Here is a 12,467-nt window from a genome sequence, read left to right as displayed (position 1 = left end):
TGCTTAGAGATTTTGTCACCACCAGGCCTGCCTTACAAGAGACCCTGAAGGAAGCCCTAAACATGGAAAGGAACAACTGGTACCAGCCATTGCAAAAACATGCCAAAATGTAAAGACCATCGAGGCTAGGAAGAAACTGCATCAACTAACGAACAAGATAACCAGTTAATATCATAATGGCAGGATCAAGTTCACACATAACAATATTAACCTTAAATGTAAATGGACTAAATGCTCCAATGAAAAGACACAGACTGGCAAACTGGATAAAGAGTCAAGACCCATCACTGTGCTGTATTCAGGAGACCCATCTCACATGCAGAGACATACATAGGCTCAAAATAAAGGGATGGAGAAAGATTTACCAAGCAAATGGAGAACAAAAAAAACCAAGGGTTGCAATCCTAGTCTCTGATAAAACAGACTTTAAACCATCAAAGATCAAAAGAGACAAAGAAGGCCATTACATAATGGTAAAGGGATCAATTCAATAGGAAGAGCTAACTATCCTAAATATATATGCACCCAATACAGGAGCACCCAGATTCATAAAGCAAGTCCTTAGAGACTTACAAAGAGACTTAGACTCCCATACAATAATAATGGGAGACTTCAACACCCCATTGTCAACATTAGACAGATCAACGAGACAGAAAGTTAAGGATATCCAGGAATTGAACTCATCTCTGCAGCAAGCAGACCTAATAGACATCTATAGAACTCTCCACCCCAAATCAACAGAATATACATTCTTCTCAGTACCACACCACATTTATTCCAAAATTGACCACATAATTGGAAGTAAAGCACTCCTCAGCAAAGGTACAAGAACAGAAATTATAACAAACTGTCTCTCAGACCACAGTGCAATCAAACTAGAACTCAGGACTAAGAAACTCAATCAAAACCGCTCAACTACATGGAAACTGAACAACCTGCTCCTGAGTGACTACTGGGTACATCACGAAATGAAGGCAGAAATAAAGATGTCCTTTGAAACCAATGAGAACAAAGATACAACATACCAGAATCTCTGGGACACATTTAAAGCAGTGTGTAGAGGGAAATTTATAGCACTAAATGCCCACATGAGAAAGCTGGTAAGATCTAAAATTGACACTCTAACATCACAATTAAAAGAACTAGAGAAGCAAGAGCAAATACATTCAAAAGCTAGCAGAAGGCAAGAAATAACTAAGATCAGAGCAGAACTGAAGGAGATAGAGACACAAAAACCCTCCAAAAAATCAATGAATCCAGGAGTTGGTTTTTTTTAAAAGATCAACAAAATTGACAGACCGCTAGCAAGAATAATAAAGAAGAAAAGAGAGAAGAATCAAATAGACGCAATAAAAAATGATAAAGGGGATATCACCACTGACCCCACAGAAATACAAACTACCATCAGAGAATACTATAAACACCTCTACGCAAATCAACTAGAAAATCTAGAAGACATGGATAATTTCCTGGATACTTACACACTTCCAAGACTAAACCAGGAAGAAGTTGAATCCCTGAATAGACCAATAGCAGGCTCTGAAATTGAGGCAATAATCAATAGCCTACCAACCACAAAAAGTCCAGGACCAGATGGATTCACAGCTGAATTCTACCAGAGGTACAAGGAGGAGCTGGTACCATTCCTTCTGAAACTATTCCAATCAATAGAAAAAGAGGGAATCATCCCTAACTCATTTTATGAGGCCAACATCATCCTGATACCAAAGCCTGGCAGAGACACAACAAAAAAAGAGAATTTTAGACCAATCTCCCTGATGAACATCGATGCAAAAATCCTCAATAAAATACTGGCAAACCGGATTCAGCAGCACATCAAAAAGCTTATCCACCATGATCAAGTGGGCTTCATCCCTGGGATGCAAGGCTGGTTCAACACTCACAAATCAATAAACGTAATCCAGCATATAAACAGAAGCAAAGACAAAAACCACATGATTATCTCAATAGATGCAGAAAAGGCCTTTGACAAAATTCAGCAGCCCTTCATGCTAAAAACTCTCAATAAATTCGGTATTGATGGAACGTATCTCAAAATAATAGGAGCTATTTATGACAAACCCACAGCCAATATCATACTGAATGGGCAAAAACTGGAAAAATTCCCTTTGAAATCTGGCACAAGACAGGGATGCCCTCTCTCACCACTCCTATTCAACATAGTGTTGGAAGTTCTGGCTAGGGCAATCAGGCAAGAGAAAGAAATCAAGGGTATTCAGTTAGGAAAAGAAGAAGTCAAATTGTCCCTGTTTGCAGATGACATGATTGTATATTTAGAAAACCCCATTGTCTCAGCCCAAAATCTCCTTAGGCTGATAAGCAACTTCAGCAAAGTCTCAGGATACAAAATTAATGTGCAAAAATCACAAGCATTCTTAGACATCAGTAACAGACAAACAGAGAGCCAAATCATGAATGAACTTCCGTTCACAATTGCTTCAGAGAGAATAAAATACCTAGGAATCCAACTTACAAGGGATGTAAAGGACCTCTTCAAGGAGAACTACAAACCACTGCTCAGTGAAATAAAAGAGGACACTAACAGATGGAAGAACATACCATGCTCATGGATAGGAAGAATCAATATCGTGAAAATGGCCATACTGCCCAAGGTAATTTATAGATTCAATGCCATCCCCATCAAGCTACCAATGAATTTCTTCACCGAATTGGAAAAAACTGCTTTAAAGTTCATATGGAACCAAAAAAGAGCCCGCATTGCCAAGACAATCCTAAGTCAAAAGAACAAAGCTGGAGGCATCACGCTACCTGACTTCAAACTATACTACAAGGCTACAGTAACCAAAACAGCATGGTACTGGTACCAAAACAGAGATATAGACCAATGGAACAGAACAGAGTCCACAGAAATAATACCACACCTCTACAGCCATCTGATCTTTGACAAACCTGAGAGAAACAAGAAATGGGGAAAGGATTCCCTATTTAATAAATGGTTCTGGGAAAATTGGCTAGCCATAAGTAGAAAGCTAAAACTGGATCCTTTCCTTACTCCTTATACGAAAATTAATTCAAGATGGATTAGAGACTTAAATGTTAGACCTAATACCATAAAAACCCTAGAAGAAAACCTAGGTGGTACCATTCAGGACATAGGCATGGGCAAGGACTTCATGTCTAAAACACCAAAAGCAACGGCAGCAAAAGCCAAAATTGACAAATGGGATATGATTAAACTAAAGAGCTTCTGCATAGCAAAAGAAACTACCATCAGAGTGAACAGGCAACCTACAGAATGGGAGAAACTTTTTGCAATCTACTCATCTGACAAAGGGCTAATATCCAGAATCTACAAAGAACTCAAACAAATTTACAAGAAAAAAACAAACAACCCCATCCAAAAGTGGGGAAAGGATATGAACAGACATTTCTCAAAAGAAGACATTCATACAGCCAACAGACACATGAAAAAATGCTCATCATCACTGGCCATCAGAGAGATGCAAATCAAAACCACAATGAGATACCATCTCACACCAGTTAGAATGGCAATCATTAAAACGTCAGGGAACAACAGGTGCTGGAGAGGATATGGAGAAATAGGAACACTTTTACACTGTTGGTGGGATTGTAAACTAGTTCAACCATTATGGAAAACAGTATGGCGATTCCTCAAGGATCTAAATCTAGATGTACCATATGACCCAGCCATCCCACTACTGGGTATATACCCAAAGGATTATAAATCATGCTGCTATAAAGACACATGCACACATATGTTTATTGCGGCACTATTCACAATAGCAAAGATCTGGAATCAACCCAAATGTCCATCTGTGACAGACCGGATTAAGAAAATGTGGCACACATACACAATGGAATATTATGCAGCCATAAAAAAGGATGAGTTTGCATCCTTTGTAGGGACATGGATGCAGCTGGAAACCATCATTCTTAGCAAACTATCACAAGAACAGAAAACCAAACACCGCATGTTCTCACTCATAGGTGGGAACTGAACAATGACATCACTTGGACTCAGGAAGGGGAACATCACACATTGGGGCCTATCATGGGGGGTGAGGGGGGAGGGATTGCATTGGGAGTTATACCTGATATAAATGACGAATTGATGGGTGCTGACGAGTTGATGGGTGCAGCACACCAACATGGCACAAGTATAGAGATGTAACAAACCTGCACGTTATGCACATGTACCCTAGAACTTAAAGTATAATAATAAAATTAAAAAAAAGAAGCAAATAAATGTCCATTCATTAAAAAAAAAAAAAGTTAGGAAACAATAGGTGCTGGAGAGGATGTGGAGAAATAGGAACACTTTTACACTGTTGGTGGGATTGTAAACTATTATGGAAAACAGTATGGTGATTCCTCAAGGATCTAGAACTAGATGTACCATATGACCCAGCCATCCCACTACTGGGTATATACTCAAAGGATCATAAATCATGCTGCTATAAAGACACATGCACATGTATGTTTATTGCGGCACTATTCACAATAGCAAAGACTTGGAATCAACCCAAATGTCCATCAGTGACAGACTGGATTAAAAAAATGTGGCACATATACACCACGGAATACTATGCAGCCATAAAAACGGATGAGTTTGTGTCCTTTGCAGGGACATGGATGCAACTGGAAACCATCATTCTTAGCAAACTATCACAAGAACAGAAAACCAAACACCGCATGTTCTCACTCATAGGTGGGAACTGAACGATGAGATCACTTGGACTCGGGAAGGGGAACATCACACACCGGGGCCCATCATGGGGAGCGGGGAGGGGGGAGGGATTGCAATGGGAGTTATACCTGATGTAAATGACCAGTTGATGGGTGCTGACGAGTTGATGGGTGCAGCACACCAACATGGCACAAGTATACATATGTAACAAACCTGCACGTTATGCACATGTACCCTAGAACTTAAAGTATAATAATAAATAAATAAATAAATAAATAAATAAATAAATAAATAAATAAGAAAAGTGATTTGAAGGAGAAAACAATGAATTTATTTTCAAAATGTCAATAGTGAAGTCCTCTTGCCATATATATGTGGAGTTGTGAACATTAACTGCAAGTTCTATGTTTTTGGACTAAATTCATGTTTACCTTGAAAGAACTAAATACCATAACTAAACAAAATGGCCTAAGTTACTGTTAGTTAGAAATACACTAAATACATTAGTTTATTCCTAAAAAAGAGATCTCATTAGCTACTTTCGTACTGCCAATACAAATGAACAATAGTTAATATTTATTTATTGAGTAAATACTTGTTATATATTTTATATATATTAAGTCTATTCCTCAAAGTTCCAATTTGATTTTACTATTCACATTATCAAGAAATAGAGTCAAAGAGGTAAAACTATTATCTCAAAATACACAGCTAGTATGTAGCAGAGCCATGATTTAAGCCAGGCCTACCTGCCTTCAAACCAGGAATGAACCACTACATTACACTAATTCATTAGAGGAAAATTAACCACAAATGTATTTTTTTAACCATCACATGGTTAAAAATTAGGAAAATTAACTACAAATGTGATGTTTTAACCATCATATTTATTTTTAAGTGTACAGTTTAGTAGTATTAAGTATATTCATATTATTATGCAACAGATCTCTAGAACTATTTAATCTTGCAACACTGAAACTTTACAGCCATTAAATACCAGTTCACCTTCTTCCCTTTCCCCAGTTCTTGGTAACCACCTTTCTACTTTTTGGTTGCTATGATTTTGGCTACTTTAAATACTTCTTATGAGTAGAATCAAAGAGCATTTCTCTAGCTTATTTCATTTAGCATAATGACCTTAAGATTAATCCATGTTGTAGGGCATGACAGAATTTTCTTCCTTTTTTAAGACCACATAGTATTCCATTACATGTGTATACCACATTTTCTTTATCCATCATATGTCAATGGACATTTGGATTTCTTTCACCTCTTGACTATTGTGAATAATACCACAATGGAAATGGATATTTAAATATGTCATAGAGATTCTGTATGTAATTATTTCAAATATATACCTAGAAGTAGTGTTACGGGATCATATGGTAATTGTATTTTAAATTGTTTGAGGAATCTTCATGCTATTTTCCATAATAGTTGCACTATTTTTCATTCTTACCAAAAGTGCACAAGGGTTCCAAATTCTCTGCATCTTCTCCAACATTTGTTATTTTCTGTTCCTTTCAGAGTGGTAATCCTCTTGGGTGTGAAGTTCTATCTCATTGTGGTTTTGATCTGTATTTTCTAATAATTAATGATGCTGAGCATGTTTTCCTGCACTTATTGGCCATTTTATATCTTCTTTAGAGAAACGTCTATTCAAGTTTTTTTGCCCATTTTTTAAACAGGGTTATTTGGGTTTTTTTAATTGTTGACTTGTAGAATTTCCTTATATATTCTAGATATAAACCCTTTATCTGGTATATGACTTCCAATTATTTTGTCCCATCTAGTAGGTTGCCTTTTAATCCTATTGAATGTTTCTTTTGATGGGTAGAAGTGTTTAAGGTTGATTTCATTGCATTTGTGTATTTTGGATTTTACTATCTGTGCTTTTGGTGTTATATCCAAGAAATCATTACCAAGACCCATGTCATCAGGTGTGAAAGTCCTCTGTGTAATCTCCATATGTCAATTCCTATGGTATAGGATGAAATAGGAACCTATGCGTAGAGATTCAGAGATTTCTGTAACAGCTATTGGTTAGAATTAGGATGTTATTTTTTAATGGGTCAGATCTACCAATACATATTGTCTGATATTCCGTTGAAGGCACTGACTCATTAGATTACATAGGTGCATCTGTTACAGAATCTGTACTAAGGAGACCCAAACTGCACAGCATAAGATGAACTATTCGAAGAAGAACTACAGCAGCACTTTCTCAAATCCAACTCATCTGTGAGGTCTTAGCTACTGCAAAAACACAGTGCCGGGAAAAGGTCCAGTGTTACAACTAATGTCAATAGTGAAGACCACCACTGCTTGTGTACTAGAACTAGCCTAAGGAGGAGGCCCCTTCTGTCATTGTCCCTTTGCAGAATGACAGCCCCTTTGTAAGTATGACCAAGATCACTAGGAACTCTTCTGCAGTTTTGAGCATCTGAACATGACTTATATTAACCTATTTAACAGGTCAATAAAGAAAAAAGACTACTTGGGGAGGAAAGCAGAAGATAGAGGCTGGAGGCCACGGAATAGAGATTTGGAAATACCAAAGTTAGAACAGAGAATTGTCAAGACAGAATTTAGAGATCATTCTGCATCTAAACTGTGGTTATTACCACCCTGGGTTCTCTGAATTTTTTATTTACATTGACTAAAAGTTTTGCATTTCTCCCGCTATGCATCATTCTGACAATTTTGAATTCTTCCTTCCACATTGCATTGTGCCTTTTAAAGTTGACTGTTACCAAAAAGTCAAACTAAAAACCTATTCTGGTCATTTTGATAAGTCAAATTAACACAGGCGAGAGCTGTGTGTGTACCTTTCCACGCTTCATTATATTCTAGCTGACAGTTTAAAATGAAAAACACTTGGGGACAAGGGTCATTTGAACATACAGCCTGTAAGTTACATTTTATTTGAAAGGGAAAGTGTGTCCTCACCACATAAAAAAAGTATTCATTTATTTATTCATGCTTTTATTTCAACAAATTTTTGTTGTGTTCCATTGTATTCCAGGTACTTTTCTTGGTATAGAGAAGAGAAAGGTGAATTATAGAGTCCACATCTTGCCCTCAGTTGTCAGTTCAGGAATGTCATATCATTTTCTCACAATATTTGCTTCACTCTGGTCTGACTTGCAACATTAAAATACAAGGTGAAGAGAATTCAACACACTGTTTTTATGCAGAGGTAATCCTCCTTGTTTTGTGGCAGCAAACCAAGATAGTTTTTTATTTATTTTTTTGGTTGTTTGTTCAATTGTTTCAGTAATAAGGATGGCACAATTTTTTTTCAGGAAGAGTTTTACAAACTATACATATTGCTGACAGACAAAAGTGGGGAGTGGCACTGGCCAATGCAGATTAACTACGCTATGAGATGCAAGTACTTACATGAAAGTAGAAAAGAAAATTTCTTATCCCAGTGACATAAAATAAGCTCAAGCCAGGAATCTAGACTGTGCCAGCCAGGGAGTCTGCACCTTGTCACTTCATTCGGGCACATATAAGCTTATTGACACCTGTTTGTCATTGATCAAAACTCACATGCCCTGTTTCCCATATGCTTGGGAAGAAAGTAGAAGTTGTAACAGATTATTTTATATTATTTTTACCCTACGGGTTCTGAAAACAGGCAAATTTACCAAAAGTCAATTCATCAAAGGAGTGATTGAGTCTAAACTGACCAATTTTTCTGTTTATAAGAGAAGAAATATCATGCCAAGGAATGTTCACCTTATCTCTGACCTAGCTTCTTGCAGCTATGGATGGGAAGAGTTGGGGTAGAAAAAGAGCACTCTATCTGCTGAAACAAAAATGGAAGGGGGGTCAGCTACAACATTGTGTCAACTGCCCACACAAGACATATTAAAGTCTAAGGAGCAGAGGGAGAAACACTGATGGGCTTTTAGCAAACAAGCATTCAGTGAATGTATCTGGACCTAAACCAGCATTCAGTGAATGCATCTGGACCTGCAGCATTGAAGCATTGAGTTACAATCATTCAGTTTACTGGAGCTGACGCAATGCAGGATCTAAATCTTTTAAATATGTCTATTCCTATACAAATGTGTCATAAGGTACATGGTTCATTTCTGCCTATCAGGGCATAGAGTGTCCATGAACTAATTACGTGAGAATTTCAGGGAATAAGAATTGCTTAGCTATATGTTAATTACATACATTTCAGAATTTTTTCTCTTTACCTGGTAAATAATATTTTGCCTTTACCAAGGAACATTGTAAAGAAGATTGTGGAAATTTCCACAGTGAAATGATTTAGAAAGTAGAAAATCTTTGATTATCTCATACACAGTCCCTAGACAATGAATATGCTCATAATATTCTCATCAAAACCTGTCTTTAAATTATTTTAATCTAAATTAATTTTCCTAAGTAATAAATGACAGCAGCTAAAACTTATAAGGCTATTTGGAACTATTAAGTCAATGATTAAGAAGACATAAAGACCCTCAAAAACTAATTAACTTGACTATCAGTCTTTTAGATTTGTGTACAGCTTCCAGGATTATAACAAGCTTAAATAAATCTAACTAACACTTAAACTGTGATTTTTTGTTCTCTGCATATTTTAAAGAAAAATGTAAACAGCCTGGAGATCTTTTGTACTATTTAGATAAAGGGTTTAGAATTTAAGAATCTATATGATATCAATGGAAGCTTTATCTGGAAGGAATGCTACAAGACCAAACACTTAGTCATGGATGGGCCTCACATCTTTTCCCTAATGCCAATGTCCATAGTAGTCATTTATAAATGTTTGGGGAAAGGTAAATTTTGTAGAAGATTATCGTGAAAACAAGAGAAGCTTACTCTGTCCATCACACCGGAAACATAAAATAATGAGGTAAATTTATTTAAAATAAAACCCAGTAAGATAAAATAACAAAACAGTTAAGATCTAATGATGATACCAACTTACTGAACGGACCAGAAAATTAAAGACAAAAGAATGTCTTAGATCTCAACACTAGCCATACCAAATGACTTCTACATGGCTTATGAGCAGAGGTTCAAAAAGAGAATTCAAACTTTCTAAAAATAGAAGTAAATAAATGGGGAACAATTGTTTGTCAAATATGTTATTTCAATGTTAACAAAGTTATAAAAGACTTTATGTAAATTTTAAATAATTATTTTTAAATCAACACATAAATTTAAAAGGCTAGCAGAAAATAGAGAAAATATCTGTTAAAATTACGACAAAAGGATTAATACTGCTAATACATACATAACTCATAAAACTGAGTAAGACAAATATTTGAATGCTCTGTGGAAAGGAAGGCAAAAGGACACTTAAAAAAGAATTCATAGGCCAGGCGCTGTGGCTCACGCCTGTAATCCCCAGCACTTTGGGAGGCCCAGGTAGGTGGATCACCTGAGGTCCAGAGTTCGAGACCATCCTGACCAACATGGTGAAACCCCATCTCAAAATTAGCTGGGCATGGTGGCAGGCGCCTGTAATCCCAGCTAGTGGGGAGGCTGAGGCAGGAGAATCACTTGAACCCGGGAGGCGGAGGTTGCAGTGAGCCGAGATAACCTGAGTGACAAAGTGAGACTCCATCTCAAAAAAAAAAAAAAGGCAATTCACAGAAAATGAAATATGAATGAATAATGAGCATCGTAAGAATGTTTAGCGATGAGTAAATAAAAACTAACATTTATTGAAAAATGAGATTTCATTTCTTCTATTAAATTTTTAAAAAGTTAAGATATTACATGAACATTATTTTAGAACTTTCCTCATTTACTACTGTGGAAGAATAAATCCATACTACTTTCCTAGAAAACAAGTTTGCAATAGTTGTCAAATGTCTTAGAAATATCAAACCCTCTAAAACTGTATTTCTGGGTCTAGGACTCTATTCAAATAATACTTTAAAATGTAGACAAGCTCCTGTGCCCTAGAATGTTCATTAGAATTATTTATAAGATGTACAAAAATGTAAAACAATCTATTTTCCAGCAATAAAGAAATATGTATTTTATACTGCTTCTACAGTATATTTTATACAATATAAAATATTGTGTATGCATTAAATGTTCATACCCATAATTCTGAGCAAACTATCGCAAGGACATAAAACCAAACACCGCATGTTCCCACTCATAGGTGGGAATTGAACAATGAGAACACCTGGACACAGGAAGGGGAACATCACACACCAGGGCCTGTCGTGGGGTGGGAGGAGGGGGGACGGATAGCATTAGAAGATATACCTAATGTAAATGATGAGTTAATGGGTGCAGCACACCAACATGGCACATGTATACACACGTAACAAACCTGCACGTCGTGCACATGTACTCTAGAACTTAAAGTATAATAAAAAAAAATTTTTAAATGTATCACATAATATTAAGTTTAAAATCGACATACGAAGTTGTTTTTGTAGAATTCCAACTTTGTAAAAAACTATATAATGGGAAAACTACATAATGGGGAAAAAAAAACTATAAAATGGGAGCTTTAAATAAAAGCTCCTAAAAAATTAACAATGCTTTATCTAGATGAGATTATTCGTGTTTTTAAATTTATTCTTTGACTTTTTTCTATACTTTCCATTTTTTTTCGTAAATCACAAATTCTTCTAGAACGAGAAAAATTACTAAAAATATTAATGCTTTTTAGAAACTATAAAATCAAGTCCAAATGATTACATCTAGCACAGATGTGAGAAACTGGTATCCCAGTCAACTTACCTTTCCGAGCCATAGAGAGTGAGAATTTTTCTAGTAGAAATCCTTTAGCATATTACTGAGGCTCTTGGAGGAATCAGAACCAAACAAGCAAACTTAACAGGGATCAATCTGGAGCCTGCACAGCCAGTCCCCATAATGTGGAGCTTCCGGGGCCCAGAGCTAGACACATCGTTTAGGAACTGCCAGCACAAGACTTGGTCCCCTTTGTCTTCCTATCATGCTAGCCATATTAACATTGCCACATTGACAGCACTGATCCAGAAGTCCAGAACGACTTACAGTTTTTGCTCTAATATATTAAGGATGCTAACCTAAATCAGCCAGACATTGCACAAATCCACATTGGCATTTTCCACTAAGATGAGTTCTTATGACTTCTGTGTCTCCTGGACTGTTATGCCAGAGCAAAACCTCACCTCAATGACCAGATGCAACTGCTGGGGACCGTGCCGGCTTCACAGAGGAACTGGGCTGCCCAGCATGCCATCATTTTGAGAGATGACAATGTGCTAGCAGACCTCGCTCGCTCTCAGCGCCTCGGCGACCTCGGTGTCCACACTTGAGGAGCCCTTCACCCCGCCGCTGCACTGTGATAGCCTCTCTCTGGGCTGGCCCAGGCCGGAGCCGGCTCCCTCTGCTTGCAGGGAGGTGTGGAGGGAGAGGCGCTGGCTGGAACCGGGGCTGCGGGTTGCGGCGCTCACGGGCCAGTGTGAGTTCCGGGTGGGCGCGGGCTCGGTGGGCCCCGCACCCCACTCGGAGCAGCTGGCTGGCGCTGCCGGCCCGGGCAGTGAGGGGCTTAGCACCCTGGCCAGCAGCTGCGCAGACTGTACTGGCTCCCCCAGCACTGCTGGCTTGCCCGCGCCTGGCTGTAATTCTCACCAGGCCTCAGCCGCCTCCCTGCCAGGCAGGGCTCCGGATCTGTAGACCGCCATGCCTGAGCCCTGCCCTGTTGCCTCCTCCCTGCCTGTGGGCTCCAGGAGGCCAGAGGCTCCCTGAGGGGCGCCACCCCCTGCTCCACAGCGACCTGTGGCATCAAGAGCCCAAA

Source organism: Piliocolobus tephrosceles, chromosome 5 (assembly GCF_002776525.5).
Source record: "Piliocolobus tephrosceles isolate RC106 chromosome 5, ASM277652v3, whole genome shotgun sequence".
NCBI lineage: Eukaryota > Metazoa > Chordata > Mammalia > Primates > Cercopithecidae > Piliocolobus > Piliocolobus tephrosceles.
The sequence above is the reverse complement of the archived record's forward strand: the minus strand, read 5'-3'. Positions refer to the sequence as shown.